Source organism: Pomacea canaliculata, linkage group LG13, assembly GCF_003073045.1.
Source record: "Pomacea canaliculata isolate SZHN2017 linkage group LG13, ASM307304v1, whole genome shotgun sequence".
Taxonomy (NCBI): Eukaryota; Metazoa; Mollusca; class Gastropoda; order Architaenioglossa; family Ampullariidae; genus Pomacea; species Pomacea canaliculata.
Window position 1 is genome coordinate 21,168,401 of NC_037602.1, and position 17,460 is coordinate 21,185,860.

The window sequence follows — 17,460 nt, forward strand, 5'->3', positions numbered from 1 at the left end:
TTGAGTTTTGATGAGCTCGTTATTTGTGACATTTGTATTTGACTCCATACTTTGTGACACCCGTATGTGACCTTTCTTTAAGATGAGCTATCGTCGCGCTTTCTTTGTGTATGAGTTGCACCCATTCAGCTCCTCAACAGGTGAGAAAACTTTGAGCATAAGTTGTGCAAAGTAAGGCAACTCCCCTGTGTAACCCTCCCCTGGTTAAGTCAACAAGATAACATGAAGGGTGTTGAAGACGCCGAGAGTGGTGATAGTTGGGGCAATTGTAGCTGGGTGTGAGTGCGAGAGAAGAGTTAATTAAAGGCTTAGTAGAGTCTATTTCCTAAAAAATAATCACTAAGAAATGGAGCCGTCGTTACTTAACGAATATATTTTTGACTTTAAAATTTTACACTTGACCTCAAGGAAAGGTCAGGGAGGAATTCATGATGGCAGTGGGTCGTGGACGGTGTGTAGGTGTAGGTACATTTTGTTATCGTATTAACATGAACAGTGTCGTCCACAGTTATAACTGTCATACAGTTGACTACAACATCCATGGTTATTGTCACACTACTGAGATGTCCTTGTTATTCTCATACTAAAGTTCTCCGTCGCTACTTTTTATTATTTTATAGATAGCGCAAGATGTGGTCATTGCACTACGTGGGTCATTAGCGCACATTGGTGGCCGTACTACAGTGACGTCACGACTTCCACCTCGTTTCACGCATCAGAAGAAAAGACCGGAATGTTTGGAAGTCTCGCCAACTGAATGCAATTATTCTCTTAGTTTAGGGACGAAGCGTCTGGCGCTGAGCTAAAACCAGTCAACTGAAAACAAAACAACATTTTGGCGCCACAGTAGACCTTTAAGAATCCTGGGTCAGTGCAGGATACATTCCTTGGTATCTGTGAGGAATTTTATGCCCGTGACTGGAGTGGCGCTCGTCGCTGGGGGTAACTGGTGTCGAGAGCGTAAACTGTGCAGCGAGATGTCAAACGTTTATCGTCTTCTACTTCCTTCCATCCTCAGACCCTCTTTGACTCATTCTGTCCATCTATCCCTTCCTTCCTATCGTTAATGTTTCATTTTCTTTGTTTCTTCGTCTTCCAATACTGTATGAAAAACAAAACCAAGCAACAACACCGGTTTAATTTTTGATTAATGCATTTGACCCCTGACCTCTCAACAAGGTACATCTACTCAAATGGCTGGTCCCCCAATCAGTGGTAAGCAGGTAGGACCCTGTATTTCCGGCCTGATTCCATTATTCTACTAAACAGCATGATGTTGGAATGGATGATGACATGTCTTGGTCTCGAAGCATTTCGGCTCTTTTCTCTACTTTCTATGCGCACGTAAACATTAAAGCTCTACAAAACATATCTGCCACACTCTCTCTCTCCATCCGTGACTGTCGTCCTCATGGTCAAAGAGACTAGACCCAACAATCAAAGTCACATGTGAAGAACAAGCTGATGCAAGTGCTTGTAACAGCAGCTCACCAAGGACATGTTAGTAACTGACTGACAAAGGCTTCAAGAACCTCCATCCTCACTGCGTCCGGTAACAGAAGCCGAGAAGACGCAGCCTCCCGCCTAAAAATAGCTTTGCTCGTGGCAGAAAGATTGGGAAATGAAATAAGCTACGTTTGAACAGCATAAACAACACACCCAGAGGCGGTTCTCGGGTATACAAAACGGTTGTACGATTACGCTTTGATAGGCGCATACAAACCCTGTGTCTCCAGGGGTAACAGCTGCAGGGAGGAGGGTGTGTAGGTTGGGTGGTGGTGGAGTGGGGTGGGGTAGGGAAGGACGTTGTAGACGGGTGTGCGGGGGACCGGGAAATGGGGTGGGGGTGGGGAAGGACGTTGTAGACGGGTGCTGGGGGCCGGGGAGTGGGGAGTGAGAGCGCAAGAAATTATCTCAGGATGAACAGCTGTAGGCTGTCCTTCGGCGGTGGAGATGGGCCCAGCGTCTGTCACAGTTTACACTCAGTTCGCCATCTGCCTGCCGTCCGTCGTGTTACACCAGACGTGAGATGGATGCCGGTCTGCGACATGCGCAGCTTCTCAGTGGTCTCCTCCCTCTCTACACTTCCAGAGGGCGCCACTACACGTCGGGCGGAAATGGTTTAGCATCATGGCGACTCATGTGCTGATCTCGTCGGCGGCGAGAGAAAGCGAGAAGCCACTTTCTTCGTTCTCAGCTTCCGGCGCGCGTGACGATGGTCTCGTCTCTAGTCTCGGCTAGCTCACGTGCTAGGTGCGAGACCGCAGTTTGTGTTGTGTGTTTGTGCGCTCGTTCAATCTGCTGATCACCAACGACTGTGTATAGTATGATTAGCAAGTTTTCTTATTTCTGAAGTGTCTTTTAAAAAATAATTTTAAATGCATTTACAGCTACAATCCGATCAGAACGTGCCATGCCCAAAGAAAGATGGACAATGCTGATGGCAGCAGCCTGGTGAATCATATGCGAACTGTGCGTTCGTGTGTCTGGCTTCCTCGCGAGCCTGATTCCTGTCTGTGGTAAATGAACCGAGACTTCCGGTGAAGTATAAGGCGATTTTGTGCGACATTCTTTCACCTGACACTTTTCGGCTTCTGTCTCGTGTTTGCTGTGAAAATTGTCTTTCCTTGTCTTGTGTCGTCGGCTTTGCTTCTGTCACATGTGCGTGAGTGTACAGGTGTGAGGACTCAGACAACCGACACCTCGACAAATAGAAAAACCCAAGCTGAGTTAAAAGAAAAGTTCTAGACACACACAGAGTCTCTCCCTCTCCTCGGCTGCAACGGAAGCTAACATCTAAGATGAATGGCGGTGAGGACAGGGGAGACAAGCGAACCAGACAGTGTGGCTCAAGTCGCAAGAAAAGTGATTTGGCAGGACCTCAGTTACGTCCCCCTGTCGGGCTGATCGTGGTGGATGTTGTGTTGAGCAGGCAACGGTGGCTGGCTCTTCTTTTGGTGTGTGTAGAGGAATTAACGAAACGCCATTCACCTGGGAATTCAATACTCAGCAGGGTTGACAAATATTCTGGAAGCGTATTCAGTCCAAACAAGGAGTGATTCGTGAAATGTGTTCACTGGCAAGGTGACATGATGATAGGAGGAGCTGACACAATCAGATACGATGATTCTGCAAAAGAAAACTCACCCTCAGTACCTAATCAGTTAATAATAAAACCTAATCTCAGAACACGTGCGATAGAACACCTACACCTTCATTGAACTAAGGGGTGAATGGCTGGACGATATGAGCTGTAGGAAATATTTACAATACTTATCACTGGTATTCTTATGCATGACGAGGGACACGTTTAGCAAACAATCTTGATTTCTTTCTTTTGCCTTTTGTCTTTCTTTTCATTCTTGATCTCGCACCCAATCAGTGATATAAATGAAAGTTTCGGCAACACCTCACAGAATGTAACATGTCAACATACAAGAAAACACACGTCTGTCTAACGATTTACAGAACCGGAAACAGTTAAAATAATTAGTTAAAACAGTTAAAAACAGTTACAATAATTAGTTAATTAGTGTTTATTTTCATTCAGTTCTCACTCAAACTCAGAGAATTAGTGGTGAGAGGTATGCAAGTGATTATTTAGAACTTAACGAAAATTTCTAGCTCTCTGGGATCTGTTTTCATTCAGCGAATAAACCTGAAGTATCAAGTGGATAAGTTTTTTCATTACTCCAGTGGATCATTTGTGGAAATCAGACCCAAGGCTGCATTTGTTACCTTAGAAATCACTGAAGCGTGTAATGAAGTATGTGTAGCTAGGGGATGAGGTGGAGGTGGGCGGATGGTTCACTGATTCGCAAACGACCCTTGTTCACTCTTATCGTCTCAGGTGTGCTCAGGTGTTGGCGGTCCAAGGTGAGGCGACACAGGTGTTAGGTCAAGCCGCCAGGTGAGCCCGACTGAACAGAGCTACATTTCTGCTCCATCAAGCGTCTGTAGTTACCTGTGCACGGTCCAGTTTTTTTAATCCATCAGTGCTTGTCACCAGGTAGAACCACAGCCTGGAGTAAACTTCGCGCACAGGTGTGCAGTTCTCATCCTTGTGTCGGCATGAATAAAGACGCTCAGGTGTTCTTGCTGGCCCTCCTTTGTTTACAGCAGTGGTAGTCCATAATTCTGCTCCTTCACACCTGGTCGAGTGGGTTACACGCTCTTGACTTGAGAGGTAAACAGCAACCACAGCAGGGCGAGTGAACTCAGGTCAGGTTTTGTTTTTGGTCGGAATACAGAAGGACGACAGCACCTGGCGGTCATCAGACTCGCTACCTGCAGGTCGCTCAAAGGTCCGAGTGACCCCACAACACAAGGTCAGCGTCACACACCTGAGATTTATGTATGTAGACACAAACCCTCCTGCACCTGGTTAACTACCTGCGAATTATATAGCGACCTCCTCAGTGCCCACCCCCCTCTCCACCACCTGAACCTCTCCCAAGACTTGTCGTCCATAACAAACCTCGAGACACTCAATTTTAAAGTGAAAAACATAAAACTTGTGTGTAAGCTGTGAGCATTAAAGGCGACAGTAAACAGGGTGAGGTGTGGGGGGAGTGAAAGCCACAAGACAGATGGGAGGATTGTTTTGCTGGAACTATTTGGCGAGATAGTCCCCTCTGTAAGCCACTCGTCTGCACTTTTGAAATGTAGCAAACCCAGTCCTCTCCTACAAAAACCTTTAAATCTTCTTTCACGTTGAGCACACAGACACAGGCTGTGCAGGTGAACTTGTGGACAACGAGACTTTTGTTTTCATGTTGTTACACCTGTGTACTAAGGTCTTGTCACCATGGTTACCTTCAGACACCCCTCTACCTGCACGTTTCATTCATTGCCATCGTCTTGTATGATGACCGGTGTCTCCAGGGTTCCTGACTTCTGTATTGAAGTGCAGAGCCTGCCACCGGTCTTGAGGCGCATGATCTCTGAACTGTGGCCGTGCAGAGGTCAAAGGTCGGCTGCTAGGCGCCTCGAGAGGCACAGCCAGCGTTAGAAAGTTCCAGAATGAGACACAAGACTTGGAGAGCTAGTATCTTACAACGAGGCACTCAAGTTAGTTTATGAACGTGGTTTCCATAACGTACTACTCGACTGAGGGGACAGCACGTGCAGCACGAAAGCGTGACGTAAGCAGAGCTCGCCGAAACCGTTCATTTGCAAACCGTGACAAACACCGGTCTGGTCCTGACCTGTCCTGGGGACATTTGATTAGCCAGCAATTACCTTCATTACTCCGATGGCTTTACACCTGATCGCAGCGGGTAGCATCCTACTTGATTGCATGCTGATGGATTCTTACTCCTTTGTTGGGGCCAAGAAAGGTCCGGCTTCAGGGCTTTATTAAGATCACACATTGAAGACGGCCGATGTTTGAAGGGGAAGTTGTTAACATCAATCAACCAATCAATCAACCAATCAATTCTCTGTGCCGCCTGACACATGAGGAGACAAGGGACCCTCATCTGGTTTTGTCTAATGCTGTTCTCGGGGCTGTTTGAAGTGAGAGCCTCCATGTTTGTTTGGGCCAGTCGCTGGTCATCTGCTGCCTCGTCTGTGACAAACATTGTGAGATGGTGAGGTCACAGGTCAGGTCGTCAGGAATATAAGATGGTGCTTCTTTGGGACACGAGCGTGTGAATGTAACATGTAAAATTGTAAACTATATAGTGCAGACTATGATACTATAGTGTAGTGTCGTGTAGTGCCTCGTGGTATAATGTAGTGCTGTCTTGTAGTACAGCCCTGTGAGATGTTATGTAACATGCAGTGCTGTGCAAATAAAATGAAAAGTTGTCACCGCAGATTACTGTCGCCATTCGATAAGAAACCTTCCTTGACCGAACCAAGTATAAACCTTTATAACCGACTCAATTGTAAGTCTTTTTTACCGAACCACTTGTAAACCTTTACTGACCGAAAGTCTGAAGTATTTCTGGGTGAAGGCAGAAGAGGGACACGTGTCTGTGACGTGTGGTGTCACGACCTCTTCACGATGTGACCTCTTCAACCTTTTCTTCTGCGTCCGGCAAGGTGCTGCTGCGAGGCGTGTGACGTCACGAAGGGCAGAGATGCCCCCGGCGGTGCCCCCACCTGCAGCTACTTTGTTTTGGCGTCGAGATTAACGAGGGTTTAATGTGAACATGCTCCAGGCGTGTCAACACAGCTTGGTGGCGACCCCCAAGCCCCGTGAATTAATTTTACCTCCCAGGCTTATTAATTATAGCCAGGGTTTCCTCTTCATTTTCTTTTCAGTTTTGGAAATCTCCTGTCTTAGTTTTGTCATGAGCGCAGTCCACGAAGATAGTCTCACGGAATGACATGCAGCTATTGCCAGACACATGGCGCAAATACAAGAAACTTTACAAAAGAGAAACAATCTCAGGCAAACAAACATAGAGGCGTAGCGGCTCACGTTTGGCCACCAGCTGTACTTGCGGGTTTTTATTTTTCTTTGTAAAATTTCTGTTCCCAAGGCGAAAAAGAGGGAGGTGGGGTTGCTCAATAACAATAACAATAAAAAAGACTTTGGATGGAGAGCAGTGCCATCAACAGATGGTTGCATCCATCTTCCCGCCGGCCATGTTGCACCGCAAGCAGTCAAAGGAACCGCTCATTCAACCGAAACAAAAACACACTTTAGCATTCAAGTTTGCCGGAGTCTTTTCGCTGAATAGTTTAAAAGCTGAAATAAGACAGGCAGGCCGATGTCTTACCAAAGAACATCCTAGCACGGCAGAAAAGAAAAAAAAACAAACAAAACCCACTCACATGTCCACCGCCCAGTCACAGATACGGTCCACCTGCTTCTGTCCTCGCCTTCTACTTCTAGATAACAGCAGTGACATCAGGAGAAGTTGGGAACTCAAGGGGTTAATGTGTGTGTGGAAAAGCATTTCCTGGTTAGGAGAGGGGAGGTCGGGGAGAGTGTCTTTGACACGAAATCTTTTTCTTTCGCCCTCTCGCAACTTTCTACCTCCTTTCCTCCCTACCTCAAGCGGATCAGATGAAAAATATTTCCAGTCTTCGTCCCGAAGGGCTGCCGAACAGCTGCATTTCCAATTTGGTATCTTTTTTCCCCTTCCCCATGTCGCTTTTTTTGTTTACCCGGGAAGGCGTTTTAGCGTGGCGCTGTTTACACAAGCTGCAATTCCACGCGCCTCCGCAGCCACCAGCGCGAGCGGTTCTCGCCATTGTTTTTGCCGCCGCTGGAATTCCGCTTTCGCCGGCGTTTCGCCTTTCTGCACGTCACCGCCGCTGAACAAAGTCCTCGTCAGCCGAGGCTTCGTCTTCTCCAAGCAGTCAACCAGTCTGGTATTCGATGAATCATGGCCAACGGTTGTATTCTGCAACAGTTTTTGGATTTAAAAAAAAATGATGTGTAACGTGCATTCTGTGTTCGTGGACAGCGCAGGTCCTTGTGGTGTGTAAAGAGTCTGGTCACGTGACTGACCGTCAGCAAGTCAATGTGATGGTCGTAGTGTCGTGGCAGTGTGGTTCATGATCAGTAAAGTGTCTGACCAAAGAAGACTGAACCTCTTGCAGTCCTGCCCACTTGACCACCAGCTGAAACAAAATCCTGGTCCTCGACATCTTCCTCGCCCTCCACTTCCGGGAATCGGAGTTGACGACACTTCCGGAAGAGAGGCTTTCAGAGACACAGAACCCACATCCTTGTAGAACGTGAAAAAATTAAAGTGTATTTACTGGAGGTTTCGAATCCATGTGGGCTAAAATTCTTCTGTACTTGTAAATCGAAGCCAAATCGTTTTCAACCATCACACTCTTCAACTCAATTCTCCATCTTTGTTTTCTTCTGTAAAAACCGTTACATAACACATTAACCACGATGTATATATATTTAAACATTATATTATACCAACCCTGAAATGTAGCAAAATATTTTTTCTATTACAATATACAATCTAAATGTAACAATAGTATTATTATAATGTTATCATATTCTGGGTCTGAAATACAAGATGATATAATATTGTAATCTACCAGCTCAGAAGTGTTATAACATACAAACACTGAAATATAATACACAATATTACAATATTACAATATGCCAGCCCTGAAATATTGTTATAATAAACCATTCTTATGTTTATCCCGACAACCTTATCTCCCAATAAGGTCCATTGACTCCTCTTGATGTAATCTTGGCTCCTGTACTCGCTGGCTAATCCACCCGATCTTGTAGGGGTGGTTTGAAATGTTATCTGCTGCCTGACTCCCTGGAATGACCTGACGCATTCCAGCTCAGTATTTGTCCCAGACTCCCTAGGGTAATGTGACATTTTCCACTCAGCATTTGTCCCTGATTACCTGTGATCATCTGACGTGTTGCCGCTCACTGTCCTCAACTTCCTGCGCCGACCTGATGCCTGTCCGCTCCCTGTTGTGTCCGGCTCCCTACAGTAATGTCACGTGGCCTCTTGCTCCCTGTTATTGTGTCCCTGAATCTTGCGATAATCTGAGGAACTCCCTGCTCCCGTCACTCGCTGGAATCTTCCTCCTGGCTCCCTGCGATGTCTGATGCCGCCCCAGCTCCCTGCGGTGATCTGACGTGTCCTGTGGTGCCGGCGGTGATCTTGATGGTTGTCGTCTGCTCCCTGCTGGCCTGCGGTGATGTGCAGCTGGTGATGTAGTTGTAGTCGTGGTACAGACAGCAGGATGCGCTATTTATGACACCACAGTGCCGAGGGCATCTCGCACTGCTCCAGTCCCGCACACTCAAGCCTTCTGGTCGTAAATCTCATCGGTCCCTTTTTTTCTTCTTATCTGGGAGCAGATCACGAGGGTGTCATGCACGTGCTCACTGCTCTCGTGCACAAGTCTCTTGCCCTCGTGCACTCTTAATGACAATCGAATCATGGAGTAAAGTAGGTTTCGACACGAAAGAATGTCACGGTGAGAGAGAGAGAGCCTGAGTACTATCACGGGGATGGGTTAAAAAAATAAACAAACAGTAAAGAGACCGGATTCAGACGACAGGAACAGCCCTTCAAGCGTGACGCCACAGCAATAAAACGCAGATTGCGGGAAAATAACGACCGTATCGATGACAGCCCGATGACAGCAGACTTGTACATACCTTTCTTTTCATCCATTTTATCCATTTTAGCAACAACAAACTGATAATTTGGTTTTAGAAAACATTTTGCCCATTTTTTTCTCTCCGCAAAACTATTCCTAGTCAGTTTAACAAACCGTTAAACTAAAGTGACGTAGACATCAGGAAGCATGACGTCACACAGTCACACACCTGTCGGCCTGTCCCACATCACCTGTCTACCCTGCAGCAGGTTGTTGTCCGATGTCGCGAGATCTCGAGGACGGTTCCCGACATGGTAAACAGCAGGCCGGCCACTCAACCTCCCATTCCGTGTATTCCACATCTCTGCCGTTGACGAAGGAGGGTAGAGGTAGGGGCAGGGGCAGGGGCAGGGGTCACGTGGCACGACGAGGAAGATAAAGTTAGAAAGCTGCGAGGCTTTATGTTGGCCTGGGACAGGTGAGGACATCATCAGTCATTACCTGTTCGACCCAGCGAGCAAGTCTCCCTGCACCTGCATTGCTGCAGGTCACGAGATCCATCACAGTCACGTGACGTGCAGTTTCACATGTGGTAAACGCTGATTTTTGTCTGGGGTGGGTCTCATGCGATGTCTTATCTCAGAGCTAAGTCAGACTTCACGCTGAGCTCAAGTTTTCTCCAAACTTCCAAAACTCTCTGATGGCTTCACCACACTGAGCAAAACTGATTTGCACTGGCGACCAGCGATGTCAGATTTGTTGTCGAAAGTGAACCCCGCCCCTGATAACTCAGTCATCGTCGTCGACTAGAGTCCGAGTGGAGTAACCACATTCTCCCAGTCATGGCGACTGTCGGGCCCGTGCACCAGGCCCCAGAAATCTCACCTCCATCACAGACCACGACTGATTTATCCGGGGTGGCGGGTGGGGTCTGTCTTTGCTGAAGACCTGCCATCAACTTGACAATGATATTTTGGGCGTTGTTTTAATTTTGTATCATCGTAAACAGCGCATGCAAATCAGTCCTTCAGACCCTTGAGTATATCCTGCAGCTGTCCCCCCACACAGGCAGGGATACAGTCTTCAGGGAGCCAGCAGAGAATAGGGTTCCAAAGAAAATCTGGAAAAGACACTCCATGATAAAAACCTAGAAGTCAGACCTGCTGGTGCAGATGCATCAGTCCTCCCATCATGATGTAGTGTTCCTAAAGTCCTCCCATCATAATGTAGTGTTACTAAAGTCGTCTCATCCTAGTGTAGTGTTGCCGAAGTCCTCCCTTTTAATTAAAAACACAGTGTTCCTCACGCTCCACCATCATAATTTAATGTTCCTAAAGTCCTGCCATCATTGTAAATTCACTGAGAACAGGGGACACAATGTAAAATCATCTTCAGCAGACGGAGGGAAGGCGCGTGCAATGTGACGTGGACAACCCTCCCTGCATCTCCATGAAAAAGGAGGGCCTGGTGTCGGTGCTTGGCTTTGCATACATATTTCATTTGTGTTTCGCCCGCAACGCGCGAGCCTCGGCGGCCCGGGCCTCGGTGTCGTCATAAAGCACGCGCATGGCAAGAAAGATCTCTTCCAACAGCAAAACAATTCCCGATAAAACAAATCCCCAAACTGCTCGTCTTCCCATATTGCACGTCTTGCAAGCGTCGCCAGACTCTCAGTGTGATAGCTTTACGGCGTCATCTTCGGAAGCAAAGTCGCTGGGGTCAGCGGAAACCGTCGTGACGCATGCGCACAGGACGTGTTGCCGGCGGAGCCTCCGATAGTTAGCGATAACTAGGGGAGATAACCCCAAGTGCCGCTCTCGTGCGTTATCGGTCGTGGCTGATCAGTTGGCGGCGGTTGGGAGGCAGGCCCGGTCCCTGGGCGGCAAGGAATGTGACAAAGTGAGGTACGGGCTGTGACGTATGTTGTCGTTGGCGGCCCAGCGGATGAAGACATTGCGCAGGCCCATGCGCATGCGTCTGGACTGTTATGTGAGCTTCTTGACTTTCATGAACAGCTCCAGTGGGCGATCGTCCTTACTGCTGAATATGAAACACCAAATAAACCATTTCTGTCTGAAAACGAGGTTCTTAAAATATCCAGCGTTGTACGTGTTGATAGGTTAGTGTGTTTGTAGGTGTGGACACGTGATCGTCAGTATGTCCGTACATCAGATATTTTCTGTCCACTTCTGTATAGGAGAGAACCAGTACAAAACAATGTACTTACACAAGAAATAACCGTCAGTCCCTACCCTTGAGTGACCGGTGAGTTTGTTGTCGTCAACATCCTGCAAACTTTGTGGAGAAAAAAAAAATCATTTGTTCAATATCTTAGTTTGAGATGTGAACTAAGACTTGCATGGAAAGCATTGGATAAAAAATAAATAAAAAAGTTGTAGGCCATAAACAATCCCCAGACATCAATGGCGAGTGATTCATGTGAACTGCGCATGGCTTAATCGCGAAACTGATCGCGTCCTAACGCTCCGTCGGTCAGAAACGGTAACCGTCGCCATTCATCAGCTGGAAATGGCCTAATCACCAAGTAGAAATCCCTGGTCTCATTAATATGTGGTGTGCGCATGCGCGCGTGCGGAAGTTGCGCGTGTTGAGATGCGCGAAGGTGTGCGCGCGCACAATGGCGGGGCTTATTTACGAGGCCGCAAGAAGCGAGGGGCGCAACACAAGCTAATAATCTGCGGGAGGCTGCGAGAACGGGGCGCACACCACGTGACGTTCATTTGCATTACGTCATCGCTAACGGGCAAGAAGTAGAAGATGACACCGCGCTAGTGGCGGCGAGCTTCACGTTTATTGGACGCCAGCCGCCAATCAGCGGAGCGTGCAGAGGACGAGATGCAATGGCCTTGTATATCACAACAAAGACTTCGAGCAAAGGACTCGGGAGGAGGGTACGGAGGAAAATTGCAGTGTACCGTGTGTTACCCTGTGTTACCCTGTGTATGCTTGGGTGTGTGATTGTGTTTACGTGTGATATCAAGAAAAGAACGCACTAGGAGGAGGGCTGCAACTTTTTCAGCATAATCCACCATCATCATCATCATCATCATCATCAGTCAATAAATAAATCGTTTAGCCCTGATTGGCTGATGGGCACTTGGCGAATGTTAGCGCCAGCTGTAAGCAGTTTTCCTCGGTTCTCTACATTTTATTCAGTCAGTCGTCCCTTGTCTGGTGCCGGGCTTTGGGAGTGGGAGCAGATGACAAGGCTCCACCTAACCCTCCTTGGTCAATAGTGATCACTGAACTGAGAAACTCAGGGTTCAGATCTCGTCTCGGGACACTCTCTGTATGACACTTGTCCTCAGGGCTGGCAGTCGAGGATTTTCTCCAGTTTCATCTCCTTCCTTCTCCCCAAACAGTGCGAAATCACCTTAGGGTAGGAGAAATTTCTTACTAGATAAACAAACCAAACCACCCTTTAACGTATGTTTTCAAGGAGGATGTCTAAATCTCTGGCATGTGGTCACTTTAAGTGGTACACCAAATGGAGCACATCTACAGGTCTAGACTCTAGACCACGTGTCTCCAGGCAGGTAAAGTGACTTTATGAAGCTGCGTACAGTCCCTGGACTGGGACAGCACTCGGTATCCGTGTCGCCGGGGGAAACAGTCGTCGCTCTCTGACAGGGCTGGCGTAGCGAGTGGTGTTGGGGGACTGCAGAGACTGAGAAGTGGACAGAATTTGCAGAATGAGAGCAACAACAATTGCCAGACCCACGTGGATGTGCGTATGTATGAGAGAGTGGGTGGTGGTGTTGGTGGTGGTGCTGGTGTTGGTGGTTTTAACGGGAATTAGCAGCACCGTAGAGTTGGAAGTATGGAGAGCACGGGTAGTGCTAGGACATTTGAAGCGTCTAGGCAGGAGGATGAAGTCCAGTTAGTTATGGACCAACTCAGCTGGCGAGTGTCAAATTGTGTGGGGGTGTAGGGTACAGGGTAAGTCGGTAGCTCTGTGCGGACTCCAGGAGTCTGAGGCCTTCAAGGTGGGTTTCGCCAAGGACAAGTTTGTCCACCACTGCTGCCCGTTGGTGGCGCGCGTCTGAGCTGTTCTTTTCGTTCGAGCCAAGTACAGCGAGGTTGTCCTGTTTCGATGCCGCCTTCATAAACTTGTCTAGCTGCTGGTAAAACTCCTCGTCTTCTTTATCTTTGTGCGAAGAGTTCGGAAAAATCTAATTGTACAATGGTGACATTGTGAGGCCTGGCAGAGATGCAAATCAGTTTGCCGGATGTGGGTGTACGGCTCTGTATGTACGACGAAGCCCTCGCCATGTTCGTGTTTGCCATCCTCCCCACTGTATCAGAGTTCATGACCCACTGACCTGCAGTGTCCCACTAGTCCCGCTCTAGCTCATGGGTGAGTTGTTTCCACTTGCCGCGATGTGCAGATGTTCCACATACCAATGGATGTTCCTTCTCTCAAATGTTTTTGCTTTGGTTCCATTAACACATTTTTCGTTATCCCCGACATGGGCTGCCGGGGGTTGGGAGGTGTTAGAGCGAGCAGTCGGTGTTGCTCCGGGCCGTGAGCGATCCACCATGATGCTTCTGACAGAGAATATCCACGGTCTTGTCTCCGGCACCCATCTTCATCTCCGAGTGAAGCACACCTCACTGATGAGCTCAGTGACAGTCTCATGGATGATTGTCTGCCCCTTTCTTCTTCTTTGTCTGTCTGTTCTGTCTGTTTGCAACTGTTAGTGATCTGTTGATGCCCATACCACTCACCACACATCTTTCAATGGATGATAGATGCAAACAGGGATGAGACTGAGGGTGGAGCCTGTTGTACACTTGTTCTGTCTATCTACAGACTCTCGCGGAGCTCTCGTAACGTCCTCGTCTTTCTTCTCATTCGCCACCCTGTCATCGTGTCACTCCCACCCTCAATCATCTCCTCCCCTTTAATTTATGCGATGAGTCAAAGACTCAATTTGATTTCAGCTCGATTCGTATCAAAACGCCATTGGCCAAGGGAAGTAGATGGCGCTGCGGTGCCAGGCGAGCGCTTTTTGCCTTCTTGTGACGCCTGCAAAATGGAGATGAAATAAAAATAAACAAGGGGCAGCAAATCCACATTTAATTACCAGCTCCCACTGGGTCGGCTTCTCCCACCGTTCACCCGCTTCTCTCCACCCCTCCACCCTCTCCCTGTTTTGCATCTTTCACTCAGCGCGGGGTTGAAACCGATTCTTAGTCGCTATTCCCCGGATGACAATGTCACTGCCAGCCATGGTTTTGCCATTTGTACCACTGCACTCGCATGCGCCTGCAACAGTCCGACAGGCAGCTCTCTGCGCATGCGTGCCATCTTCTGCGTCACAGGACCCGGAAGCGAAGGGGACGTGACTCAGTGCCGGGAGGAGGGTTTACAAAAATCCTTGTCCTCCATCCCTCCACTCATCAGAGGAAAGACAGGTGTGGGGGCATTGGGGTGGCCAGGTAATGATTATACGGACACCTGTAGCAATGGTGCAAGCGGAGGGTGTGGGGTGGAGCAGGGGAGTAGCAGGCAGTTAGTGAAGCACCCGACTGTCCTATCATCGTCTGTTGACAGTGAGAGGACATCACGAAGCGAAATAAGAGTGTGCTCGGTTTAATTAATTTTTCTTAACGAGCCAATATGTAAAAATCATCATCATCAGCAGCAGCAGCAACTGAGGCGCCAACGTCAACACCAACATCAACAAGAAATCGTCTTTGACATCCAGGGGTTTGTGGACACTAGACGAATGTTACATCAACAACTTAGACACTTCATTGTAATCTGCTCCCTCAATCCGTCACGCCTCATAAATCATCAAAATTTTATTGATTTTTTAAAAAAAAATTTGAAACTGTCCAGTGTTGGTGTTCGGACTCGGAGCTCACAGTTACACCTTCGTGAAGAGAAAAAAAAAATGGAATGAAACTATCGGAAAACAAAAAGAACTCTTTCTTTGTTTATTTACTTCCTTTATTCGTTCTTTCTTCTGTATTTCTGTCGTTTTCTGCCTCTCTGTGAAATTGTGTACAAACCTTTAGTTGTTGTCCTCGCTCTCTGTCTCTCACCGTTGTCTTTCTCCTGCATCCGCATCAAGCTGACAAAGGTGTGTAAAGACTTGAGCATCTCAAGCTAATCAACCCACCATCGGGCTTGCTGTTGTTTTTACCATACAGAGCTTGCGGCAAGCTTTGTGCTTACTGTCAGTGTGTGTCCCGGTACAACAACAACAAAGCACAAGACGCTAAGCTGGCTTTGTTAGTGACACGAGCTTCATTGAGTAGTACATGTAGTAGTACTTGTAGTAGTACATGAAGTAGTGCCTGTAGTAGTGCACTACACCTTTTCCTTCGCCTGACAGACACCATTAAGCTCCTGCCCTTCGAACGGATCTGACCGGTCCAAAGGGAGGCTAAGCTGAGCTGATGCTGATGTTCTCCCTAACCACCTCCACCACCACCCTAGCACCACCACAGCTCCTCCTTCAATTGTCTTCTTTGTCCTGTGATCCCCAAAGTTCGGCGTGGAGGCCTTGGTTTCCCAAGCTCGTGTTTCCACCTGTCAGCTTCCCTGTCTTGACCCCTGGCCGCCACCGCCGCTAACCTGGCCCCGTGTTTTCACCTGTCCCTCAAGCTCGGGGAGCCGCGGTCTGATCTGTTTTCAGTTGTCAGCCCTGGTTTATGTAATGGCAGGCAGCACAGGCCTGTTAGTCTCCCCTCCTCTCCCTCCCAGACTGTGTGCGCGCGTGTGTGTGTGTGAGAGGGAGGGACATGCAATAAATTTATTTGTGAATATTGGACCATGTATACAATTATTTACTGTACCTGTACTGTGATTTCTCTACACAAAACTGACAGTGTTGCTTTAACTTAGTATTAAGCAACATTTAGACAAGTTTAAGGTTTGTGTTTAGTGTTCTGCGGTTATTATTCTTGATGTCCAATGTGGTCTTCATCGCCACGAGCTGGTTGAAGCATGCGAATGAAGAACTGATACAAGATTGTCAGATGTACAACTGTTCTGGCCTTTCATCGCAACTGATGGTTGATGTAGATGACTACACACCTCGCTTGGACAGACAAATTTAAAGTCATTTACATTTACTGTCCTCAGTGTGGACCTCGGGACGTCCATCACCACCTGACGACCATCGCAGTCCCGGAGGATGTTTCTGTCGAGCAGTCTGCTTCTCCAACGTATAATGAAGGTCAAACAGCCATCGTCTCAACGATCAGCATACGCATTCTACAAAATATCTTTGCCACAGGTACAGACAGGTGTTGTGTCACAGGTACAGACAGGTGTAGTGTCACAGGTACATACAGGTGTTGTGTCACAGCTACAGACAGGTGTTGTGTCACAGGTACAGACAGGTGTTGTGTCACAGGTTGTGTCACAGCTACAGACAGTGTCGCGGTCTTTTGTTTACATCTTGCAAGCTGCAGCAGAGCTTTGAAAATAATGAACAATACGACAAAGGTTAGTAGCTGAGAATGCCTCACCGTCTCTTGTTTTTTAAACTGATCCCTGCAGTGTTCAGTGACCTCAGTCAACAATGGAGGTCGCTGTGGTCGTCTGCTGCACGAATGTGAAACCTGAAGGCGTTGGACGCTCGTCTGACACACCAAGCTCTCCCACCTTCGCGGTTTCATCGCGTGCTGATGCCGCGCGGTCACAAATCACAGCGGATCAAGGAAAAAAACCATAAAAAACTTGGCCCCGGGCTTGGGTTTGCACCAGGTGAGAGCAGAAGACCGAGGACTCGCTGGCTGGAAGCAAACCACGTTGTCCACTGACGCGTAGTGTTTCAAGCGCGGGGCTCGGTGTTCGATCCCACTATTGTCACCTTCTTTAGAAGTGGAACCGAAAGTCAGAACACAGTCGCCACGTGATGTCCTCGTGATGTACAGCAAACAGATGGAGGTAAACGACTTGTAGTTAGACAGCGATCATCGATGTTAGACACGAAGTCTGTCTGGAGCTCGACATTGGTGCTGACACCAACACGTGACACAACTGTACAGACACCTTGCCAAGAATACCAAGAATTATTGTAAATGGGCTTTTCCAAGAATCTTTCGCAGAAAACAAGATGTTGGAGCCAGACTGAAGACTGTATATTTAACTGTATACTTGAACAACACCAAACATTCTTATAGAGTTGATCATCTTGGTTCTCAATATTCCCCGGGGGGAGTGACGCAGGACCCCGCGAATGTGGAAAATCCGCGAGAACATGAAAGTTCTGTACACTGCGAGTTGAGTACCTTGGGGCAGTTTGCTCGCCTGGCTGCACTGTGGCTGGCAGGCCGAGTGGTGTGTGGCAGACGACCCTGTGCAGCCAGGCGTGTCTAAGTGTTCGTGCCAAGGAGCTCTTCAGCGCCGGAGCTGCGGACGGT